Source organism: Tupaia chinensis, unplaced genomic scaffold (genome assembly GCF_000334495.1).
Source record: "Tupaia chinensis unplaced genomic scaffold, TupChi_1.0 Scaffold000180_1, whole genome shotgun sequence".
Taxonomy (NCBI): domain Eukaryota; kingdom Metazoa; phylum Chordata; class Mammalia; order Scandentia; family Tupaiidae; genus Tupaia; species Tupaia belangeri.
In genome coordinates, this window is record NW_006159655.1 from 2,448,442 (window position 1) to 2,457,697 (window position 9,256).

The window sequence follows — 9,256 nt, forward strand, 5'->3', positions numbered from 1 at the left end:
TGATAATTACAAACTTTTGAAGATAATTCATACCATATATATATGATATTTCTTGAATTTTTCATATGACCATTAAGGAATTCTTCAAACTGACATTTGAAAATGCCACACAAATCTATCAGAGATATTTTTAGAAACTGGTTGCTTTGATTTGAAAGAATCTCTTGCCATGATAAAAGCAGTCTCGTTTCTAACATAGCCAAATATAGACAGCCCCGGGATGATTAAATCAAATTTGGTTTCTCCTTTTAGGACATGAATCTAGGTGTCAAAACTGCTCTTCTCATGCCTACAGTATTGACAGCATCATGTCCAAACAGTCAGGTTCCCATGGCTCCGTAATACTTCCATTTATAAAGGTGAAGATGGTTCTTCAGTTGATTCCTCTGGGCCTTCATCATCTACATATACAAGTATGCACACACACACTAGCTCTCTCTCATCTACATATACAAATGAATACATTAGTTAGGTTAAATGAAATTTAGTGTATAAAGTCCTAGAAAAAAGGCTTTTTAGCTATTGGCTAGGAGTTTTTTTAGTGACTTTTTGACTAAAATGGTCACACAATGTTCCTAGCTTTCTTTTTCTCTACTATAATTTTTAGTTGACACATCATAATGGTACATATTAGGTAATCAGGAAAACCATGATGTATTTTCCTATGCAAAAATGCATCGTAACTTTTTCGACAACCCAGTATTTATGGAGTACAGTGTTAGTGCCCAATTTCCGACTTCTGTTTCTTTGGCCACACAGTGACTATCTGCACTATGTTGTAATCTGTTCAGAGAAACTACTGGTCGGCAAGGAGATACCGAAAACTTTTCCTCAGTCTTAGGGCTGGGATATCTCAGGAAATAAATTGTAAGTCAGTGCTTGGTTTTGAGTCAGCCTGAGTTTTGTTACTTCCTCAGGTTTAGGCACTAGTGGCCGTTATGAAGGTATACATTGTAGGGGTGGTAGCTCCACCTCCAAGTGAGACTACCTGAACAATCTAGCTGGTTTGGGCAGTGCAAGACTAGAGAGCGCCCAGGAGATGATGGCTACCTGGAGCCACTCCGACTACTGCATCCACAAGGCTATTCTTCGGCTCAATGTCAAATAAATGCTAAGAATATAAATTCTTTAAAATATTTAGTGTGAAAATAGAATTAAAGAATGAGTTTATTTCAGTGCAAAAAGATTTGAAATCTATGCATAGTTTTTAATAACATTTTCCAAGAACTTTAGAAATAAATTTGTAATCATTTATTTATTTCTTCCATGAGAGAGAGGGATAGAGAGAAGGACAAGAGAGACAAGCACCCCTAGTAAGGTCTTCGATACTGCCATCCTCTACCAGTCTAGATCATCGGCACGGACATGCCTGGCATGCATATTTTTTTTACCCAAGGATGGGAACTAGAAACCTTATCATGTGGGTCCATCCTTCCAGAGTGTTGTATTACTGCTGCACCACCATCTGGCCCCTCCATTACCTCTTTTTTTTGTTGTTGTTTGTTTGTTTTCTTTTTGGAGAGGTTTTTTTGCTATAAGGCGTGTACGCTTGCCAGAAAGACAGAGAGACAGAAAGCGAGAAATCACCCCCGAGGGAGGATGGCCACACCACAATCCTTTCTCCTCCATTCTCCTCTCGGGATTTTGGGCACGCATGCACATGCACCCAGCGTGAGTTTAAGCCACAGGGTCTGGGACTTGAACTGCGGTTGACCACATGGGAGTTCAGCGACATAGCCATTATGCCAACTGCAGGTCCCTCCACTACCTTTTGAAGACCTCTCGTTGTGATAAAATCTGTGATTATCTAATGGGGATAGCATGCTTTTTAAAAAGAAGTATGAATGTTTTGGCAGTTTTGCTATGTATGAACATTTGTGATATTTGCATAGTGTTTTCAAAATTCAGTTTCCCCTTTTAAAATAGGAAAAATGAGATAATGTAGTGAGATTAAATGAGTTAAATAAGATGGTATACTTACTTAGGTAGCCCAGAATCTGAAATATAGTATTTAAAAAAAAAAAAAATAGCTGCTTCTCTCACACCCTCTCCCTTCTTTATAGGATGAGGTAATTTCTCCCATTCAGATAATACAGATACCCTTGTTATACAATTACAATTTACTTGAGATCAATTTTGAATTTTGTTGTTAGGAAAACAGAGATAGCAAAGTATAATATAAAAACACCTTAGTTTATAGCGATTAGAGTAATTTGCTTTCTAGGTAAGCACCACTGAGCAGAGCTTGAGTTACAAGTTACAATACGAATTGCTTTATTTAAAACGACACTTTTGAACTTTTCTCTGCCATAGCTTCAGGACAGTTTTGTTTAAGCATTATGTAATGGTGATGCCTTCCTCAAATGGTCCTGGGCGAGCCAATCAGTTGTGATCTATGCTAGCTCAATATGAAAGAAAAAGCAATTCAGTATAGAAAAACATGTATCATGCTTTTTTTTCCCCAGAAATAGCTATAAAATGGTACCAAACAGAAAAACTAGAGACAAACCTAAGATTGCTGAGAGGATTAAAAATTTCATCTTTTCCTTTCCTTGATAAGATGTTGTATAGATTTTTAATCACTAAAGGTCACTTGAAACATGCAAATAAACATCTCTCAATGTTGATGCAAATATCTTATTTGTGGCTCTATGCAAAGCATATTTACAAGAAAATATAAAAGCATATGATAGATCATAAAATTAACACGTTGAAAGCAACATTATCTTGTCCCGGTATATGGGATGTCAGGATCCTCACCTAATTATACACTTCAGTTAGCAGCAAATAAATTATTATCTGATCTTGCAGTTTTCAAAATGCACGTCCAGACCACACCAAGTGTCAAAATGATGCATTATATGAAACTTAACAGAAACCTGCTTGAGACGAACAGTGCTACTGGCATGTGAAAGATGAAATGTTACCTTTGTATCCCCTTTGCCCTATCACTCCTAATCACATGCTATTAATTAGTTACAGAGAATGAGGTATTGATATAATTACATTTTCTGGATGATTGAAGTCTAAAACTGAAGCACTGAACCCTTTTATCGTAAACATTTGTGATGGAAAATTTTCTAAAATGCATTCCATCTCTCTCTGCTTTGTGAATCAAATGTGCTAAATGCTATCACAAAGTAGCACTTTCTTATCGTTAATTAAGTCGTTTCAAGTACACAACACGGTATTTACTACAGTCACAATGTACAATAGATCTCTTGAACTTACTCTTTCTGTACAACTAAAGTTTTGTAATGTTTGGTCAACATTTACTTAGTCCCTGTCCCTTCTCCTAGCCACTGTATCATTTTCCTTTCTGCTTCTATGAGTTCAACTTTTATAGATCCCACATATAAGCGAGATCGTGTGGTATCTGTCTTTTTGATTATTTCACTTAACATTGTGTCCTCCAGGCTCATCTATGAAAGAACAGATTTTCTTTCTTTTTAAAGGCTGAACATAGAGTGTATACATCACACGTTCCTTATCCATTCATTTGTTGATGGACACTTTGGCTAATTTAATATCTTGGTCATTATGAATAATGCTGTAATGAACATAGGAGTGCAGATATGTCTTTGACATATTGACTTAATTTCTTCTGGATATTTATACGTTAGGAGGACTGCTGGATCATATGGTAGTTCTATTTTTAATTTTTTTGAGGAATCATCATAATGGGTGTACTAATTTATATCCCGACCAAGAGTTTACTGGGGTCCCTTTACTTCGTACCCATCTACCGTTCTTTAAATGACTCAGTTACTATTGAACGAATAACTGAGTAGATGAAAAACTCAGAGAATTCCATTCCCTGGCCCATCCCCACATTTTACACTTGAACATTAGAGGTGCTGAGTGATGCTAAAGGTCATACAGGTGAATGTTATAGGCACTCGCCCTAAAGTCTAGGTTTCTTAATTCCAGATTTGAGAGCTCTTTCTAGCAGATAGTAATTCCCAATATGGAATTCTTGGTACTGGTTGTTCTTGCCAGGAAGATTCTTCCCTTAGATTCCAGGATGCCCTCATCTTGCACCTATTCCAGGTTTTTCTCATTTGTTAGTTTCTCAGTAAGTTCCTCCCTAGTGCCCCATTTAAATTTGCAACCCTCCTTCCAACTCCTGACATTCCTTTCAGTTTTCTTTGATTTATTTTTTCTCCAGCAACTATCGCTCTCTAACATTCTACATATATAATCTATTTTATTTTATTTTATTTCTTGTATTTCTTCTCCCAGTAGAATAGTACATTCCATGGAGCAAAGATTTTTGTCTGTTTGGTTCATGATTTTGTTCCTATATGTTTTCCTGTTAGATGATACAATAAAACATACACTGCATTTACAAATATACTCCCATGAAACCACTAAAAGCATTGGTGACCATCCCATCGACAAAACTAAATTTTGTACTAAAATAACGACCTTCTTACTAAAACCCTGTGTGTGCCCAGTAGGTGCACAATCAATGTTTCAGTCTGTCCACTCAAAAGTGGCCTCAATTGTTCAGTAGGAAGCTGAGGTGGCCTTTTTTAATGCTAGTTAATGGGGAGTCAACAACAGTATTTGTTAAAGAGCCATTTGTAAAAACTGTAGGGGTTGCTGGTAGTTTAAAAAGTAATCTTCAATAGGGTATATAAAAGAGCTTTACAACAGTTTCAAAGGGAGATGAATCTTTGAGGAATCTGTTTGATAATAATGAAAATATAATGAATGCTAAAATGCTCTTTGCAGTTTTACAGTAGGAAATAATTGGAAGGAACCCAACTCTTCAACAATAGGAAGTGGTTAAGTAAATTGCCGACTGGAAAATGGTGCTTCAATTAAAATGATAACAGTAAAGACCACAGAACAACTTTAGAAAAATCTTAGAAAATAACATTAAATTCTTTACATACATGAAACCACACATGGCAGCCATGACCATGTAAAATTATGCAGAGAGACAAACTCAAAGGTGGCATTATGAATAACAAACAAACTAATTTCTTTTCTCTCTTTTCCCAGTTTTGAAACTTCATATTCTAAGGAATAAAATAATAAAAACACTGATCATGGAACATAAATGATAGCGGTTGTTGCATAGCTGGGTCCAGGATGCTGGGTCCTTGAAAGCTATCTAAGGAAGACTGGGGGGAATCAGCAGGTAAAAAGGAAATCTCTCTCTGAAAAGAGAAGCAGATAAAAGCTGCCCATAGGGCCTTTCGCAGCAGGGTCAGGGCAGATAACCCCAGGACACTAGAATCTAGCCACTCAGAAGCCAAAGTGTTAAGGTTTATAGAACAAAGCAATTACTAGAAAGTATCTGAACTCACATACTCTGGTCATTCCTTGTGCTGTTCACTATGAAAGTGTAGTTAATTTTCTTAGAGATTGTTCTCATCAGTTGTGAGCCTCTGGGTCTCTTTCCTTCTCTCTCTTTCTGTAAGCTTCCTGATGACAGTGATCATTATGGTCACCTCTGTATCCATGGTGGCTGTGACTTAGTTGGTTTTGAGTTAATATACATTACAATAATGACAGAAAGAGTGAATGAATGTTTTTGTACCTTCATTGAACCAGATAATCTCAAAATTCTTTCCAAGGGGACTAGAGATCTGCTTCTAGGTGGGACTTCGGCCCCATGTGTGTGAGCTGATATGATGAAAGTCAAAGTGAAAAAAAAAAAATTAACAGGAAGGAATACAAAGGCATCACGAGAAAAAAAGAGATTCCATGAAAACAGTGACTCTGGTTCTTCAAAGGTAGTACCAAGAAAAGTTGTTAAGGAAAGTGGACCTAAAATCACAACAAAGAACTTTAAGAAAAGTGCCACAAAACCTGGGAAAAAGGATGTAATGCAGTTCAAGAATAAGCAACAAGGGGACAAAGCACCTAAAAACAAATTCTAAAAGGCAAATAAATTCAACGAGAAGAGAAAATTCTAGTCAGACAGTCAAAGTGACAACTCAGTGGCCAGGAAACCCAAATGGGATGATTTCAAAAAGAAGGAGCAAGAACTGAAGCAGAGCAGACAACTTAATGATAAAACCAACTATGACACTATTGCTCAGTCCAAGCAGATCTGGGAGATTTTAAGAAGGAAAGACTGTGATGGAGAAAAAAGAGTGAAGTTGATGAATGACTTACAGAAATTGATTCAAGGAAAAATGAAAACGATTGCATTGACACACAATTCAACTCAGGTGATCCAGTGTTACATTCAGCGTGGTAACACAGGCTTTCAAAGAACTGCGAGGTGATTTTGTTGAATTATGTAAAGCCAAATACTCCAGAAATATTGTTAAGAAATTTCTCATGTATGGTAAACCACAGATTGCAGAGATAATCGGAAGTTTTAAAGGCCTCGTGTGGAAGATGCTGCGACATGCAGAAGCATTGGCCATCATGCAGTATGAGTACAATGACAAAGGCATGTTGGAACAGAGGAACATGCTGACAGAGGAGCTCTACGAGAACGTTTCATCTTTACAAGTCAGCAGATCACCCAACTCTGGACAAAGTGTTAGAGGCAAAGCCTGAAAAATTAGAGCTCATTATTGATGAAATGAAGCAGATTCTAACTCCAATGGCCCAGAAGGAAGCTGTGATTAAGCACTCATTGGTGCATAAAATATTCTTGGACTTTTTTACCTATGCACCCCCAAAACTCAGATCAGAACTGATTGAAGCCATCTGCGAAGCAGTGATGATATACCTGGCACACACACAGGATGGCGCCAGAGAGGCCATGCACTGCCTGTGGCATGTTACGCCCAAGGACAGGAAAGTAATTGTGAAAACAATGAAGACTTACGTAGAAAAGGTGGTTAATGGCCAATACTCCGATTTGGTTTTACTGACCGCATTCGACTGTATTGACGATATGAAGCTTGTGAAGCAGAAAATCATATCAGAAACGATCAGTTCTCTACCTAACATAGTAAATGACAAATACGTAAGGAAGATCCTGTTATTTCTACTAAGCCCCAGAGATCTTGTACATACAGTCCGAGAAATCACTGAAGTTCTACAGAAAGGAGATGGAAATGCACACAGTAAGAAAGACACAGAGCTGACACGAGCAGTTAGAATCCATTTCTCCAGCTTTGTTGAGCTAGCTGCAAGGACATGCCCAAGACATGGTGCTAGATAAACCTGCCTGTGTGTTGGTGGCCGACATTCTGGGATCTGCCACCGGGGATGTCCAGCCTGCCATGGATGCCATCGCAGCAGAACTGCACCCCAGAGGCAAAGACGGAGAGCTTCATGTTACAGAACATCCTGCAGGACATCTAGTACTGAAGTGGTTAATAGAACTAGATAAGGGGGACCAGCAGTTAGCGTAATGGCTATGTCGCTGGACTCCCATGTAGTCGACCGCGATTCGTTTCCTGGACCCGGTGACTTAAAACTCATGCCGGGTGCATGTGCGTGCGTGCCCAAGATCCCAAGAGGAGAACGGAGGAAAAGGGATTGCGGCGTGGCCATCCCCCTTTGGGGTGGGTGGATTTCTCGCTTTCAGTCTCTCTGTCTCTCTCTGTCTGTCAGGCGAGCACACACGTCCTATGGCAAAAACTTCTCTTTCTCAAAAAAAAAAAATATATATATAGAACAAGATAAAAACCCCTTTTATGTATCACTCATTCACTCATTTGTTGAAAATAATTGAGATAGCTTCAGATTAAGAGAAACGTTTTTAAGTACTTAAGGTATTTCTGGAGATGTATGTCTATTCTAGTTACATAACTACAAATTGTTCCTCCCAGCCTCTTTCACTTCCAAAAACCTCTCTGAACTTCATAATTACTAACAAAAAAAGACTAAACTGAGAATCAAAAGATTGCATTTTATTCTGAGCTCTGATGCTAAACATCAGTGTGGCAATTTGTGTGATTTTGAACTTTTGCGTGTGTGTGTGTGTGTGTGTGTGCGTGCGTGTGTAGACCCTTTAAGTAAAACCAGGGATTTGGTTAGAGGGAGGAATGCAAACTCAATTTATTTAATTTAGCTTCCAATATTAAAAACAATTTAGAGATTTTACATGAAGGTAAGTATTTCAAGTCCTGGATGATCTGGCCAGGTGGACCCATTGCCCTACATCTCACCCGACAGTGGCACAGCTGTCCACCTCTGGGCACAGGCTTCCCAGTTCACTCAAATCTCGCCTGGCCTATTTCATTTATTTATTTCTATGTATAGTAGATAATATACTCATTAAAACATGCAACTAGAGAAGGACAAAAATCCATATAGCTTTCATGTTCTAAAATTCAAAGTTTTACTCCCAAAAGATTATTGGTTGAGACATCGGGAAACACTCAAGACTAATGTATCCAAATCCACTCAGCATCTTCACATCCTCCTCTTCTCTCTCCCAGAGAGTCAGTCACAGGCTTTTCCTAAAGGTCTCTGCCTCCTCCCACCCCAAGTGTTTCATGGGTCTCTCCAAGCTCTGCCTTTTGCACCTCCTCATTCTATTAATAATGTCACCATCTTTACATCTCTCTTCTGATTTCTAGATTTTGTTCTCCACTTTCTGGGTGGACTTGTTATCTCAATAAACCTCTTTCTATGCAAAACTGCTTTATCAAGATAGAGAATCTCTGTTTTACCAAGATAGAGATTCTTCTTGGCTCATGCAGGCAGTTGAAGACCAGTCTTGTATATTTGCTTCTTACTAATGTCTCCTGAAGACCCCAGGCTGTGACAGAGCACCAGCTCACTGCCCAGTAGGACCCATGATGGCGTGGCAGAGCTAGGCTTATTTCTGAGGTTCAGCCACAGAGCTCTCCATTTTATGTAAAAGACAAAGAATTCCAGAGAAGAGAAATAATCTGCTCAGTTTCCAAGATAGACATTGAACATCAATTTTTGTTTCTCCTTTTACTAATATAAATTCTTGAAAAAACGCAAAGGGAGAACTTGAACGCTGAAAATGGGATGGTGGCCTTAAGCAGGTGAGATGTCACTAGATAAACAGGAGTATGTGGGTAAGAATGAAAAAGAAAGAAAAGGACAGGCTGAGAGTGGAAGGAAATCTGCACCAATGTAACCATCCCTTTGCTGGAAAATTTTATATTATTTTAAATTTAGGTATTAACAGGAATCTGTAAAATGCTATACTTTTAGTTAGCTTAGCACTTTAAGTGACTTTAAGAAGCTTTAGAAGCATAAATTATCAGATCAAAATTGCTTTACTATATTTGAGATTGAAGCACTAGAAGGAGCACTACATGTCTCCTGGAGTCTGTAATTCTAGCCCCCACTGGAG

The 9,256-nt window shown here is 38.3% G+C and overlaps 1 protein-coding gene and 1 pseudogene across 1 annotated transcript in view; one reads left to right on the forward strand and one right to left on the reverse strand.

The window, feature by feature from the left end:
* Positions 1–9,256, reverse strand: part of DLGAP1 (DLG associated protein 1) — an 891,374-nt gene that overhangs the window by 557,288 nt on the left and 324,830 nt on the right.
* Positions 5,643–7,331, forward strand: LOC102483870 (pumilio homolog 3 pseudogene; annotated as a pseudogene).